This window comes from Aphelocoma coerulescens, chromosome 20 (genome assembly GCF_041296385.1).
Source record: "Aphelocoma coerulescens isolate FSJ_1873_10779 chromosome 20, UR_Acoe_1.0, whole genome shotgun sequence".
NCBI classification, from domain to species: Eukaryota; Metazoa; Chordata; class Aves; order Passeriformes; family Corvidae; genus Aphelocoma; species Aphelocoma coerulescens.
The window spans coordinates 10,173,574-10,189,299 of record NC_091033.1 but is presented as its reverse complement, the minus strand read 5'-3'; the positions used below and the strand labels follow the sequence as shown (position 1 = coordinate 10,189,299).

Genomic DNA, 15,726 nt, shown 5'->3' with positions numbered 1-15,726 from the left:
CCGAACGCTGATGCTTTTCTGGCCTGTCTTCTTGCCTTTAGGAACCTGCCCGTCCAACACCCCACACCACCACTGACCTCTCAGGCTGCCTGTTCTTCCCTCAGTCTCACCCTGTTCTCACTCCTCTGCTCCTCTTTCAGTCCAGCAGCAAAAATACTGCTGAAATAAATCATTCTGGGTCCTATATAGGACAAAAAAAATTATTTCTGTGGTTAGCAGCCTGGAATATCCACACAGCTCTGCCTTGACCTTATGTGCCCTTGGTTAAAGGGATGTTCCATTATTAATCCAGCTTAGAGCTGGATTAACTTTTAAAGATACAAAAATGCCCACAAGCCAAGGAAGGTGATATATTTTTGGCTGGTTGGAACTGGCAGACTGCCGGGCAGGGTTAGCAAGCATCTAGAGCTTAGGAGAGGTGCTTTTAGATAAAAATCCTGATATAAAAAACCAAGCCAAACCACTCTAAAATAAATTAGGTAATTAAGTGACAGCCAGCAGGTCATGCAGGACAGTTAACATCCCCCAGATATATTTGTGCTCTGTGAGAAATTCCCATTACGGATTGAATCTGCCCAGTCGGGAAAGAAGAATCATATTCCCACCTGACAACAGGGATTTTGAAAGGGAAGGGATGAGCAAAAGGTAATTCCAAAGAAGAACAGAAAAACATGCTGAAGAGAAAAACATTAAAGGTCTGCTCCAAAGCCTAAAAAAACTGATGTCAAGGGGAGGTTTTGTTTTCCTCCTTTCAATAGACATCAGATCGTGTCCCTCCCTGGAGGACAGTTTCCAAATGTGGCTGCTCTAATGAAGCATTGAGAATCTGCATTTGGAGGCTGGAATTTCACAGTGATTGCAGCCCCCCAGGTAAGGACTCTGCCTCATTTGCTGTTTGACTGAACTGAGCACAGGGTGGGCATTCCTGGAAATGAGACCTGACTAGCAGGAACATGACTGGGAAGAGAGCAGAGCGATGGCTGTAGTTAGTGAAATGTGGATTTTCACATGCATCTGCACAAAGAGAGCTGAAATGCCAACCTAAGTTATCCCCTCACATTTCAAATCAGATACTTGGAACTTGTAAACACGCTGAGAATATTAAGTTATGCATCAACAGAAAGATGGATTTTAACATATCCTTGAGAACAAACTCTGAAATACTTCTAATGAGTGCCTCTCATGGAACTCTGCACATCCACACCCATGGACTGCTGCTGGCTGCAAATCCACATCCATTGTGTTTGCTTCTCTCGCTGCCTGCAGAAGGGATTTATGAGCAGGATACCTGCTTTTGATGAGCATTCCAGTGAGGAGCTGAGCAGAAAGGGAGAGGGATGATGTTACAGCACATCTCTTCAGATGCCAAATAAACCAGGAACTGTTGAGCTGCTACTGTTTTGCTCGTTGCAATAAAGTTCCTTGTTCAGCATAAAAAGAAGGCGATTCTGGCTGGTTTATCTCTATTACCATGTATCAAACATGTATAAGCAAAAATAGTCAGATAATGAGAAAAATTACCTTTGAATAAGCATCACATAAAAGGAAATGGTTAAGATCTGCCATGAATTATTCAAGCAGCTCCAAATATAAATTGCCACAAATAGCAAGGCAAGATTTTTTTGCCTTTCTGTGTGTTGCATATGTCCTGCAACCACCCAAACAGCACATCCTGCTTTGGAAGCTGCATACGGAGAATTGCATCGCCTCGAGGAAATCCAATGGGAGGCAACGGTACACAGGACAGATTATGCTCTCCCTCGCCTTACATCTTGCATATATATATGTTTTAAAGCCATTTTGTGCAACTAGGAGCTTTCAGCACATTATGCCTCTGTTGAAAGCCCACTACTACACCCAGAGGGTTTCACAGAAAATACTGCAGCTGAGGGGAAGCCTGGGTCCCTCAGCTGGAAATTAGGGCCGTGGAGCTGCAAGGGAATCCGGGCTGCAGCATAATTAAGAGTGATTCTTCACTAAAATGGCAATTCTGTTACTGCAATACTGACAGCTATTTAGACGCACGTGGGAAAAAACAAAAAACACTGGCTGGTGGCTAAACCTGAGTAAATCTGTTTGTTTCAGCAGCACGCAGGTCAAACAGCAGATTTGGCACGGGGATGGTGGCACTTGGGCTCGCCTGCCCTTTCTAGGACACAGCACGCAAAGGACAGTGGTAATCTGCACTTGTGCTTGTCTGAGGCTGCAGGGAACAGAGCTCCTCTCCCCTTACTTTGGTCACCGTGTAACACCTCTGACGCCTGATCAAATTAAACAGATCGAAGGCAGAAGCACATCCTCATGTGACCTGTGAGAGCCCAGCTCAGCCCCTCTCTGCATCCACGGGATTCTGCATCCTCCCTCCTACTCGGCTTCCTCCTTCACCCTTCCCCTCAGCCTCTCCTTTGCTTTAAAAATTTGGGTCACCTTGCGTACACTGGCACAGATTTGCCCAATGAAAACTGCTTTTGTGTAGTCCCCCAGGGTAGGAATAAAGTGGGGATTGATGCTACAGGGAGAGAGACGGCTCTCTGTGCACAGGAATTCAGTTCTCTCTGTCTGGGGGGAATATATAGATAAGAACTTACATTATTTTTTTTCAGAGTATTCCAGATAAAGTTCATAATATTCCAAACATGCAATCTGTGGAAATGCATTGCTTTTCTTAAATGCTCAGAGGAAAACAGAAGTCTTTGCTTTCTGAGACTTTTTTTCTTTAAAAAAACAAACCAAAAACCAACAAATTTTCTGCTGCTTTGAAAGCAGCACACATTTGTGCGTGCCCACTGCTTGAGTGTCTCTCTGCCTTGCCCGAGGAGCATGTGCCTAGCTCGAGTCCCCACGGTGAGTGGCAGAATCTGCCATATGGAGGTCACCTTGTCCAGGTCCATAAATAGCTCTTTTTCCTAAGCAGGGAAGGAGCTACTGAGAGTAATGAAAGAGGAGGCTAGCTCGCATCCGTGGCACTGATTGGTGCCAGGGTTACAGCACGCAGAGACTTGTCATGCCAGCAGCAGCGATACCGTCAATCTGCAGGCACAGAAGTCACCTCCTTCCACCGTGGAAACGTGTGCCAGCCAGTTTTTCATTTCAGCTTTCACACGGGGGTTTGGATGCCTTTCAGGAGTGGAGAACAGATACTTCAGGAAAGGTGTCCTTGGGGAGACAGCAGCAGGCCCCAGGCAAAGGGATTTGCTGCTTAAGGACACGAGGTGGGGGCTGCCAGGTGGGTCCCACACTGTGGGTCAGGGCATGCAGGGAGTTTGATGAGCAGCACCATCCCACCCCCCCTCCTACTGATGCTGAGAGCTCTGTAAAGACACAGGCATGAAATGGTTCAGGTACAGTGACAAAACCACCATCATTCAGCCCCTCAGTTTGTGGCAAGGACTCCTCTTCCATGCACTGACAACCAGAGATGGAAATATTTACAACTGCACCTTGTGCAGTGAATCTTTTTGCTTTATTCAGCTTTCAAGATACCAACAACTATGAAAATGTTACAGCAAAACCACCTGATAGCCAACAAGGTGCTCAGCTAGCACTAAGTAGTTGGTACCTTCATCTAAAAACAAGACTGGAACGTGTCAGCCAGGATGTTGTGTCAGAATGCCTTTCACAGACCAGAAAGCACACTGAGGTGTTTGCATTGCAACATCCTGGGGAACAATGGGAAAATAAGCAAAACAGGGCAAAAATAATGTTGCCAGGTAAATCACAGGAAATTTAAAGGAGGATGGAATGCAAGAAGGAGAAAAAATTGCTTTCTTTGATTCTAATTCAAAATTATTTCAGAGTGCAAACACTGGAAGTCTGAACTAGCACCATCCTCTTTTTGCCTCAAAACATTTAGCTGATAAATCATATCAGGACATAAGGTTAAGGAGGAAGCAGAAGCACCAATCCTGATGTACTCAGATTGCAACTTTTTAGAGAGTTACACCTGGTAGTAGGGAGGTGGTAACCCAGCTGTTAACACCCCTTTGTGAGGGCGATGCCTGCGCTCTGCTCTCCATCCTGCTCAGAACGATCCCCTCCCATTTGTCAATATAGGAAGGGAAGAGCACTTATCCCTCCATGACATCTTTTTGCATCCCACAGGCTGCAAATCCCTGGTTTGATCTTGTTCGGTGTGGAACATCTGACATGCCTGTGATGGGGAAGCTTTAACCGCTCTTATTCCTTCTTATGATACCCATGACTATAGGATTGGATAAAAGGGATGAACAGATGGATGGATCACGTATACACTCTGCAAAGCCTTTATCCTTCGCTAGGTGTTGGTTTAAACGATGCACAGTATTTTTAAATAGCCTCTTCTCTTTTTCCTTTCCCCTTCACAAGTTTTCCTCTAATGTTCCTCCCCTCGGCAGTCTCTTCCCCCCTCTCCCATACAAACACTTTGAGCTCAAGTTTTGATATATAAAAAAACACCCAACCATGAAGCAGCCCTAAGCCAATGTTTCCTTTGTCCTTGCTCTTTAAAAGCTGTAGTTGCTGCTCAGATGAGGTAACGGGCCTCATAACACAAGAAGTATGTTTTTCAGAACTTAATGTCCTCTGCCACAGATGTCGTCTCTGCCAGAGGCTTATTAACACCTCAGAAGAGCAAAGCCCTGCCCACAAAGGCAAGGGAATCTAAAGAAGATACACAAACAAAGGAGGTGAATGTTAAAAGCAGCTAATGAGGGGGAAAAAAACCCACCACCTTCCCATCACGGCACTTCAGAACAAGTAGCATTGCCAAGCACTAAAAACCTGGGGATTAAAGAGACAATTTAGGAAGACTTGATGTGGGGAATGGAAATCTCCTGGAAGACATTAAAAGAACACAGAAGATCAGCACATGTATTTGGGGAAGAGAAGAACCACCTAGAAAAAATATAGATGTGTGTATATGGACAACTTTGCCAGGACTAACAGAAAAGCTATTTAGAAATAATCAGGCACATTTATTTCCTATAAAGGAAATTCTAATTTGATGGGAAATTGAAACAGGGGGACATGCAAAAAGAGGTTTCATTATCAAAAAAGATGCACTTTCAGAGGAACTAACTGAAAAAGCAAACCTGTTTGTTTACCAACCTTTCTCCTTAAACCAATCCTCTTAGAAACACTAAGGAGCACTCAGATAAAATACCCACTTCACTGACTTGTCTTTCCTGCTCTGGAAATGCTATGTGCTGTTTTTCAAATTATTTTTATTCCCCCCACTGATGTACTTGGTCCTCCTTTTTGGTTTTGAGTACTCCAAGGCTGCCTCAGAGGCACTCAAGCAGTTCTCCCAAGGTGTCCATGGGCATCCCATGGGGCTCCCATCACCTCATGCACTGGGATGGAGTTTCCCTTTTCTTTCTCTCTGTGGCAAAGTGAGGCAAGCGTCCCTTTATTTCTTTGGAGAAACTGAGACAGATCATAAAGACCAGGATTTTCTTGCCAGAGCAAGATCCTTGCTCAGAGACTCATGTGACTGGCAGGAATAAAGCAGAGGTCTGGGGCCAGACTGGAGGGTGAGACTCCTTGCATGAAAAATGGATGGGTGAGCAGTTATTATGGGGCCATGAAAATCAGCAGAAATAAACAATAAGTCAGGATGTTCAAAAGGGCACTATGAGTGATCTGAGCCACAGCAAGGACAATAAAATCAGCCCCTGAGATTGTTGCTATTTAAAGAAATGTTTCATATGGAAATGAACAGCCCGTGGAGGGATGAGTGGGTTTGTAACACACATAATGCTAAAACTGCCTGGCATTTATCCCCAGTGCAGCACACAGAAGCTGCAGGGATCACGAAATATATCACAGGGGTTAAGAAAACTCAAGGGGCTAAAGGATTCAAAGAGCTCTTAAACCAGGTTAGACACTCCTGCAAGAACTGGATGGTAATTAAAGCCTTTCCAGTTAGTTAAGTTGCATTCACTCATTCAAGGAGAGGCAAACTTTTAGCAGGGGTCTCACACTTCCTTCCTTTGGCATGAAAAACAAGTCACTGTGAAAATTATCCTGAACTGAGGCTGCAGCAGATGCTGAGCAACCCATTGCTTGGAAAGAGCAGAAACACTGAGATGTCCTGTCCACACAGCGGGGCTGGAAGTCTCCATGTTGATGAGGACCCTTGGAGGAGACAGCATTGTCCCTGTGGTACTTTTATCTGTAAAATGGAAGGGGTCATAATTCCTTGTTCTTTGAGGCTGTCCAATACAGCTGTGTTAACAGCTCATGTGCTGGAAAGGAAACCCACGGAGCCCCAGCTCCACCCCAGGGTCAAGAACCATGTCTTGGGCACTGCATGCACAGCAAGGAGTATTATAATTTTTCAAATTGTCCACCCCTTTCAGATGATCCATCCCCAGTTTTGTCAGATGTCCTTCCCTCTGCAGGGCTGAGCCAGACCACAGAAAAATCAGGATCATTCAAAGGGCAGAAGGATGCAGTCTGTCTCAGATGGTGCAGGCTTGGATTGCAGTCAAAGAACTGAATCTTCTGCAGAGATTAACAAGCTCCACAGGTGCAGGGGAAGAACAGACTCTTCGAACACAGGAGAAGAAAAACACACAGTATGGAAAAATGCCCACTGCCTGACTCGCTACTGAAACTGTTAAACAACTGTCAGTGGGTTTTCTGGAGGGAGGCTGGGAGATGCAAAGGTGTGGAAATAGAGAAAGCAGCAGCCGCCGATGTCCCACAGGAAGGAAACGGCGGCCAGTGCTAGGAGATACAATCTGATCCTTTGTGTGCTCTGCAAGTTGCCTTGTTGGAATCAAAGACCGTAGAAAACCAGTTTGTGAAATAATGGTGGTGACAGAGCAGCACCTCCCTGTGTCAGGGCTGTTTCACAGAGTGGGGCTAATTCACCTTTTGTCTGCCTAATAGCACTGCAAAACCAGAATCCCTCCGATCAGAGAGGCTGAGCTATTTCATGCTGTAAACTCTTTGCAGGCAGTCTGACAACAGAACGGGCTCTGTAAAGCATTTCTGAGTAGCAATGAGCCTCAAATGGCACTTCCCAAAGCCCTTCTATCCCATGGAGAGCAAAAAATGTGGCAGGGAAATACCAGCTTCTCCGGGAACGGGCGTAAATAGCTCTAAGTGGGTATGGCAGCAAAAGCAATGTGATAATATGAAGGAAGAGCTGCTGAGATTATCAGTTCCTGGCATTATATTCCCAAAACACTCCTGAAGCCTCACAGCTTCCATATGGCTCATCAGACACATACAATAACATGATCGCTCAGAACATTCAGTCCTATAGAAAGGAAACAAGAAACACAGACACGTCCCTGTGCTCCTGCACACACAGAGAGGTGACACCAGGGCTTGGAACAAAAGGGACAAGAGCAAATTCTGTGTTGGAGTCAGCTTCCTCCAGGCCTCCTGCTCACAAGCTCACTGTGAACAGCAAACTATTGCAGAGACGTTGCTTCCACATGGGGCACAGACCCCACAGAGCCACCAGGCCCGTCTCCTCAGGTGACGAATTTTGGGCTCTGTGGAGACATGATTCAAACCCAAGCTCCCTGGGGGCACCATGCAGGCCTCTACTGCAGACGAGGAGCTATCACCGAGCACTTCCAGAGCCATGGCTCCATGTCAGCCTGCCAAAGATCCTGCCTAGGAGCAAACTGGAGAGCAATTCTGCTGGAGAGAGCAAAGCTGCACTAAAGTGACTCTGGGTGGTGGTGGCTCTGTGCAAACATGGTTGTTGTCACATCTTAGTGACACAGAAGCTGCGGATACCCCATCCCTGGAAATGTTCCAGGTGAGGTTGGACAGGGCTTGGAGCAACCTGGTCTAGTGGAAGGTGTCCCTGCCCACGGCAGGGGGTGGAATGGGATGAGCTGTAAGATTCCTTCCAACCCAACCCTTTCTGTGATTCTGTTATTCCACAACAGCGGAATGGGGCCTCAGAGTCCTCATCCCTTTGCACTATCAACAGAGCAAGGTTTTAAGAGAGCAGAAGTTGTTATTGGTGGTGCTAGAAAAACTTGACTGTTCTCCAGAATTTTCCTAGATGATTTCCTCGGGTAGCAACTCTGGCCCATCCCAGAGCTGCTGGAATCACAGTCTTCGCTGACTGCAGCATTTTATTTTCAGTCTAAGGAAGGATCAGGCCTGTAGCGAGCTCCAGAAAAACTTCTCAGTCATGGCTTGTAACCATGAAAACTCCTTCCCCAGCCTACTGAGGCTTAAAAAGATGCAGTTTCAGTTTCTGTGATTCTCTTCCAAGACTGATAAGCCAGCAACAGTCTTACTTGTTTCTCAGTCATCTGTTCTTCAGTTTTCAGAAACTATTTCAGTTCTACAAACCCAGCCTGCCATCTTTTTCCTTCTATGAGATTTTAGAAAGAAAAAAAGGATGAATCACCCTTTTTAAAATTACTTTTCCAAGTGGGGGGTCTCTTTCACAAACTTACTTGCTCCTAGCATCGACTGCACTGTTCCTTCTGTGGTACCCCTCATTTCTTTGATGTTTCCTCTTTCCTCACTGAGTGGCTTGTTTATTTTTATTTTTTTTATAAGCAAAGCCTAATTCTTGGTTTTCTTGTTTAAACTCCTCAGCCAAGCTCCTTGAGGAGTAAAGTAGGCATACAGAAAGTTAATGAGAAATTCTCCCTCTATCCCTGAGGACTGAAGAGGGGATAATTTAGGTGGTGTTTGGAGCCAGCTTCGGCCCTTTTAAGACTTTCCGGCATCGCTGCGGGAGGAGGAGGATCCAGCTGTCCTACATTTTCCTTGTAGATGCTACCACTGCTGACAGAGCATGGCTTTTCTTCCGTGTATTTTCCTCCGTGGCTCTGCCAGGTCTGCGCAGAGCGGGCGGAGCAGGAGCTGCAGCGCTGAGCGCACAGCCCCGTGCCAGCACCCAGGCAGCGCTGGGATGCCGCGCGGCGGCAGGCTCCTGGCAATAAGTGCTAATTCCCATCACCTCCCTCCACTGGACACCCCCAATGCTGATGACTGGTTATGGCACCTTCCGCTGGATGCGATCATCTCATCATCTCCTAATTAGCCAGATCAGCTTTCCTCCTCATCACGAGCAGCCACTGAGCGCCTTCTCCCTCTTCCCAGGATAGGCTCTCCCCCCGCTCTGCTCTGCCGCGCTTCACCCTGGGAAACGTTTTGTGATACTCTGGATCCCTTGTAAACCGTATTCTTCCATTTGGGCAGTCTTTCAACTCCATGAAAGTTACACGTTGTTTTCATTTCTTCTCAAGTACCTCAGGTCAAAGAAAGACCTGTGTCACAGTGGCTCTAAAAGCCTAATAAAGTCTTTCATCCAGAGACCTGCTTGCTGGCGCAAAGTCAGGGAAAACAAACTAAGTCATCGAGTGTTGTTCAAACTGTCAGATCCTTTTCAGCATGCTCTTCCTGCCAGCCTGTTCGTGTGTGTTTGGGGGCTGGGATGGGGAGGAAGGGAAGGGGGGAAAAGAAAATTCCTGATGGCAGAAAGCCCATGGAACAACTGGCACCTTTCCAAAGCAGCCTCCCCCCAGCCCCCAGCCCGCCTTCGTGGGCACAGGCGTCTGCCAATCTGTTCTGCACACACACACACACACACACACACTGCACAACACAAGCAACGAAATGACTTTCCAACAACTTTGCTTACAAGTGCCACTCTACCCTGAGTTTGGCACCTTGAGCTTTCTCCTCACCCCCGCCTCTCCGGGCTCTGCCTCTCAACCAGCTGGACAGGTTCCAGTGTTTAAAAGCCCATTTAACCACTCCCTTTTGTTTAGAAATACTAAGCCTTGATCTGATTTTATCGACCCTGCCGTGCCAAGAGGAGGAGGATGATGAGGGTTTCTGAGGATCCTGCAATGAGCTGAAAAGCTCCACGAGCCCTTCAAGAAGGGCTTTGCCCACTTTGCAGCAGCCCTTGTGCTATTGTGGAGGCCCAGAAGGAGAGAGTGTACCATTTACGGGACCACACAGGATGGCTTCCACTCTTGCTGTTGTGCGCATTTCTCCCTGTAAAAACTTCATTATTGGCACTGAGGAGGTGAAATTCAGCTCTGTGCTTGGCTGGCACTGTCTTTTGATGGTTAAATAGCTTTCTTTACACTCTTCACCTTGTTCAGTGCTGCTATGCCCAGAAAAATCAGAGCAGCAGGGGAGTGAGGCAAAGAGGCACGAACAGGACCTCTGCTCTGATTGACAATTGTAATCTTCCTGGGTATTGTTAGGAGACATCTTTCTGCACTTGATAAACCCAGCATGATTACATGAAACATATCCTTTTAAAATATATTTCTCTTTTTCATAAAGCAGGTAAAGCCAACTGCATTCAGAACTAATTTCAATTCCTTTGTACAGTGCAGCATTTGGATGCCCTCTTAAGGATGCTGGGTTTGGAAGTTTGTCTTTTCTCATAACCCCAGAGAAGCTCTTAACATCAGTGACAGAAAGGGCTGTCAGATTACAAGTCAGACAGAACCAGAGAGCTCTGGAGTAAGAGGAGAATCTTCCCAAAAATACACCTCCATTCCCCACATGATTATTTCTTTGAGTAAGAACACATGTTCTGTGGAAAGACGTAACCACACACCGGCCACTGAGATCACCAGCCACATTTTGGTTCAATTCTTCGTATCCATCATCCCACCAGTTCAGTGCTGTGGCTCATCAGGGCACTGCTAAACAGGAGGAGGAATTTAAACATCCACAGAGCTGCTATAAATTTGAATGAATACGAATAGTTTCTCATCTATGGCAATTTGCACCAATCAAGGCTGTACCTTCATGTATCCGGCAATCTGGAGGAAGGAGTCTGCCTCCTGCTAGGCAGTTACTGACACATTTTTAGCTTCCCTATGCTGGCTCTGCCCTCCTCTACTTTTCATTTCCCACCAAAGAGAAAACATAAAGGACGTGATGATGAACAGGCAGCTGTGGTCAACAGAACAAGTAGCATGATCGAGAGAGCCTATCTGAAAAGTTCACACAGGAACAGCCTCACTGGCATTGAGAACAGCAGAGCCTGGAACAATATCACTGAAAAACAAATTACACACAGGCACTATCCAAGTCCAAACCAGTCAGATATTTTTGATATCCTGCAGCTTCAAAGGGGATAACAGGCAGTTGAGTGCTAGTGCTGAAGATCACGTTAGCCCCACCAGATTATTCAGGTCATGCTAAACAGCAAATTCAGTGGATTAAAAGAGTTCTCATTCCTGCTGTGCACTTTTAACAGTCTGCGAGTTACACAGAGGGCTGAGGATGCTATGTACATTGCATGTCTTGTGCAGCACTTTATAGTCAGACAAGCTCAGCAAGGGGCATCTGCCTTCCTAAAAATTGCCATTGACCCACTCCTGTTCAGGAACACTGAGAAACCAATGGACTCACCCAGCAGCTATGTGAAAATCTCTTTGCCAAGCCATGCAGAACTCACTTTTGTGTCTGCAGTGCATCGGCGCTGTATTACCATGACAAAACCAAATTGCCACCATTGAGGACGGTCTTTGCTAACACAACAGCCCTTCTCTGGTAATAAACTCGTGTGCACAAATGACGGCACAATGAGGGGATGTGGAACCGCTAGAGGATCTCTGGGGTAGCAGCCAACAGCTTTTCAGCTTTTTTCTTGTCTGAACCAAGTCATTCTCCACGCAGGCATTGGTGTAAAGTTCAGCAGCACAAAGCTTGGCCAACATCAGGGTGGTGTCATTGTCTCACATTAATGTACAATTCCCACAATTGCTGCAGAGCAAAGGCAACACAGCCCCATTTGTCATTGCAAAACATTTTGGGGGTTCTTCTGTGTCTAGCAGTACCCTTGCTCTCATTAGGGGTCAGTTAAATCATGGGTGTTCCTGCAGAATGTCCAAAACCCACGTGGTACCAACCCCGCTAATACTGAAACCACCCACAGTAATTCAGGCTGTATGGCAGATGTCAATTACAAGTCTTTCGTAATCATTACAAATGAGGATGTACTGGGACAGGCAGGAGGAGAAGCTCCCAGGTCCAACCCAGCTCCTACCACCTTCTTGCCAACCACCAGCCCAGCCCAACAGAGACAGAGCTCCCCAGAACCATTCTGTGCTGGTCATTGCTCATTTGAAAAAACAAACCCTTCAATGGCTGAGTGAGCAAATGGCAAATGAATGAACAGTGGTATTTCTATGTGATTTTTCAAAATACCTTCTGCTGAGATGGAGTCTCTGATGTCTAATAGAGGTATAAACTGTGCATTTCGCTCCCCTTCAGGGGAAGCAGCAATGGGGTTTGCTCTCTCCCCCACTGCCCATGCTGGAAAACTACTAGGAATTAAATATCATTGAGACTTCTACCTCTGTCAAAACTGGGAGAGATTAGCTGACAGGCTTAAAAAAATATTATGGAAACTGATAGACAGAGACACCTACACACTGCTTCATATGGCACAGAACTGTTTTCCCCAAAAAAAAATGGGCTAAAAATGAAAACGGTCAGTCCTTGAGCAGGTCGAGACATGGATATGAGCTTGTTGCTGGTAGGCTGACAGATTCCTTGTGGAGGCAGACAGCTCTCCTGAGATTCAATGAACAATGTGAGAGAAGGATTTGGTTTAGAGTAAAACGCTAAGTTGTGCACAAGGGTTTGGAAGGAGAATTCTCCCCAAGACTAAACTCAATCTGCAGTTTCACAGAACAGCTTTGACCTCACAATCAGCACGTTATGGACTCAAGTCCCACACCTGCATCCAAAACTAGAAGCTGAAGTAGCCATTTTTTCCACCCATAATTATCATCTTATTGGTGTTTTAAGACAGAAGACAGCAAAATTTTAACAGGCACTGTACTCATGAAGTCCTCAACAACCATTACATGGATACAACAGCACTGCAGCATTCACAGTAACAATTTGACAAAGGTTTTTTTCACAAAAGTTCGCAGACATTCCTGGGTATTTTTTTCAGCTCAGAAAAGTCACCCAGAGCTCCCACAGAGGACATCTCGAGGGTAGGAGATGGCAAAGCTTAACATTCATCACCAGCAGATCAGGGAGCAGATGGAAAAACCACAGAAAGACGTTGCACCGAGTTTGCTGTTTCTTTAAGTCGCTGATGGATTCACACATGATGCAACTAGACACAACACAGCACTTGCATCTTCCTGCATCAGTGATTCTGCAGACATAGATCTTCCCACCCTCCTTTTCCCTCTTCCAAGGCCCAGATGTAATTTTTGTCTGCAACTGGATACAATCACTTTCTGCACACAAGCCCAGCAAAACAAAACATCCCATTTTCAGTTCACAGAGCTGCCATGGCAGAAATAAATATTATTTTGTTTGTTGGGGATTTCTTTCTGGTTACTGTCATTTTGTTTTCCAAAAATCATTGTTCTGCAGAACAATTTAACATAATGCATTCTTCCTGATTCAAGACTTTGCAGTTAGCTGAACAGTGGTTAGGTTCTCAGTGGAAAAGCAAGTCCTGAAAAAGCCAACCCCCAAATTTCTCTGAAATCTCAACCTTTAGACAACTTCCTAAATCAACAAACCTGAGACAAGCACTGTGCCTCCTCCCATTTCAGCAGGGGTTGCCCCAACACAAATGTCTGCACCACTGCCATGGTGCAAGCAGAAGGTGACAGCTTTGGGTTTGCCCTTCTACTTGGAGCATGCTGTGGCTGATCTGGACAGAGTATCCCGTTCCTTATTCCCTGAGCTCTGTTTGCAATTGATATCTGAATTTCTTGAGAAGTATCGAAGCAACTGCCTGTCTGACTGATACCCCAGGAGTTTAAGATAAAACCCAGAGCAGAGCAGCAGCCTTGCCCCAGCCATAACTAGGGCAGTATTTTCAGAAGCACATTGCTTGATATTGCTGATTTGAGGCAGGGGATGAGTCCTCCTTGGAAGAGAAACCTGCTTAAGGTAGGGCTTTGTGGTCCTGGCTCAAGCACGTGTAAAGGAGCCTGAACTCTGTTTGCAGGGGGCAGCTTCAGGAATTAGCCTCTGTTTTCTCCCTCTCTCTCCCTTCTCACTTCAATTGCCTGATCTGGTGGTAATTTTCCTCTCTCTGGTGCCTCCCTCCCCATCCTTTCCTTCTCCCTTCCCACCCTGTCAGCCAATGACAAAAATAGAGATGAGAAGAGACACAATTGCATAAAAGAAGGGATTTTTCCATCTTTAATAGGAGAGGGGGATTGGTTTGTGCTCTGCCTCTCTGCAAAAGCTTCGCAGGTTGGGCAGGTAAGATTTGAAGGGAGGCTGTGTGATGCATCGAGCTGAGCTTGCCCTTGACCTCCAGCTCCCTGCCTGCTCTGCCTCTAGCTTTAGTGAAGGCACCAGGCGTGGAATGGCACCAGCAGTGCTGCTTGGTGCTTTTCTAAGCAGCCTTTGAGAGGAGGGAGCAGCAGTCTCAAATGTGCTCCCTCCGTGGTGTGCGCACCTTCCTCAGGCGCACCTGGGGAGGAACCTTGTTCTGGGTTTGCAGCACTAACACAAAAAGCACCTTTCTGTGCACACACTGAGGCTGGATCCAGTAGATACAATGCTGTTGTACTCCAAAATAAGAATCCATTTAAAAAATCCAAGTCACTGATAACTTAAGAATGAAGGAAAAAGAAAAATTAATCGGCGCTTACCTTGCTTTTTTGGTGGGTTAGGCTTGGGGGTTTCTTGTACCTCAAGAGCACTGGATACTTTGTAGCTAAGAAAAAAAGAAAATAGAAGAAATCAAAAGAAGAAATTATATCAGCACACCATTTAAAAAAAGCTGTATATGCTTTAGTTTTATCTTTGCATAGTATTATAGCTGTTCAGATTAAACTTTGCAAGAAAATATTCTCCATAGGTATATCCTCATTTTTGTCAGACAACATCAGCTCTTTGATCTTTATTCACTTGGAGAAATGTTCTTTTCCTTCCAGCTCTTTGCTTGCTTGCCTTTTGCCACACTTGAAACCGAGGCTGGCCTAAAACTGCTCTGAGACATCTCATCATTTTCACCAGGGTAGTTTATCACCAAACTCAGTATATTTTTCTGCTCCCGAACAGGACAATCAAAACAACACCTTAACAAAGGATGAGTTTCCAGGTACCATCAGCGCAACTGCAGGATGATGCCTCATACAAACCAGGGCACTTTCGTGCATTTCCACCAGCACCATGGCAAACCACTCAACTATTTCTGAGTGCAGAGTGGGTCCTGCGAGCAACACATGCTGCTTTGCCTTTGTGAGCAGGGGTCATTGCCTTTTTTATTTCTCCTCCATGTTGATTTCCTAGAGGAACAGTCCTGTCCTTCCTCCATAGGCATTTGTATCAGCACAAACCAGATTCAAACCTCAGAAAAGCCCCAAAAGGAGATGCCAAGCCCATGGCACTACCGGCCTAAGGGACAGTGTCATCATGCTCAGTGTTTGCTTGTATATTCCCCATACAAAATTAATTGATCCTGTCTTTTCAATGGACCACCAACAGCTCTCAGAATTAACCACAAGGAAGTAGAGAGACTCGATTCAGAGATTTGAATCAACAAATTCAGAACACCAAAATAAAATCATTCCCATTATGATTTTTTAAAATAAATGCTATTCAGTAGGGCTACATAAAGGATTTTCTCTAGTGTACTTTGGTCTGGACTTCTTAAACACATTTGAGAAATTTCCCAACACAATTTTTGTAGAGAAATGGATCTATCAAGATTAATATTTCCCCTGGAAATTCACTGTAAATATTTTTTTAACCTACTTTTCTTCCTCACTCCCTCCCCAGGAGCTCTTTGTC

The 15,726-nt window shown here is 45.6% G+C and overlaps 1 long non-coding RNA gene across 2 annotated transcripts in view; it reads right to left on the bottom strand.

Moving 5' to 3' along the window:
- The window catches only part of LOC138121077 (uncharacterized), a 101,936-nt gene that overhangs the window by 58,915 nt on the left and 27,295 nt on the right, over positions 1-15,726 (bottom strand). For both annotated transcript variants that reach the window (XR_011156075.1, XR_011156074.1), the window contains exon 2: positions 14,583-14,647. This is a non-coding gene — a long non-coding RNA (uncharacterized lncRNA). The remainder of the gene's footprint in view (positions 1-14,582; positions 14,648-15,726) is intronic.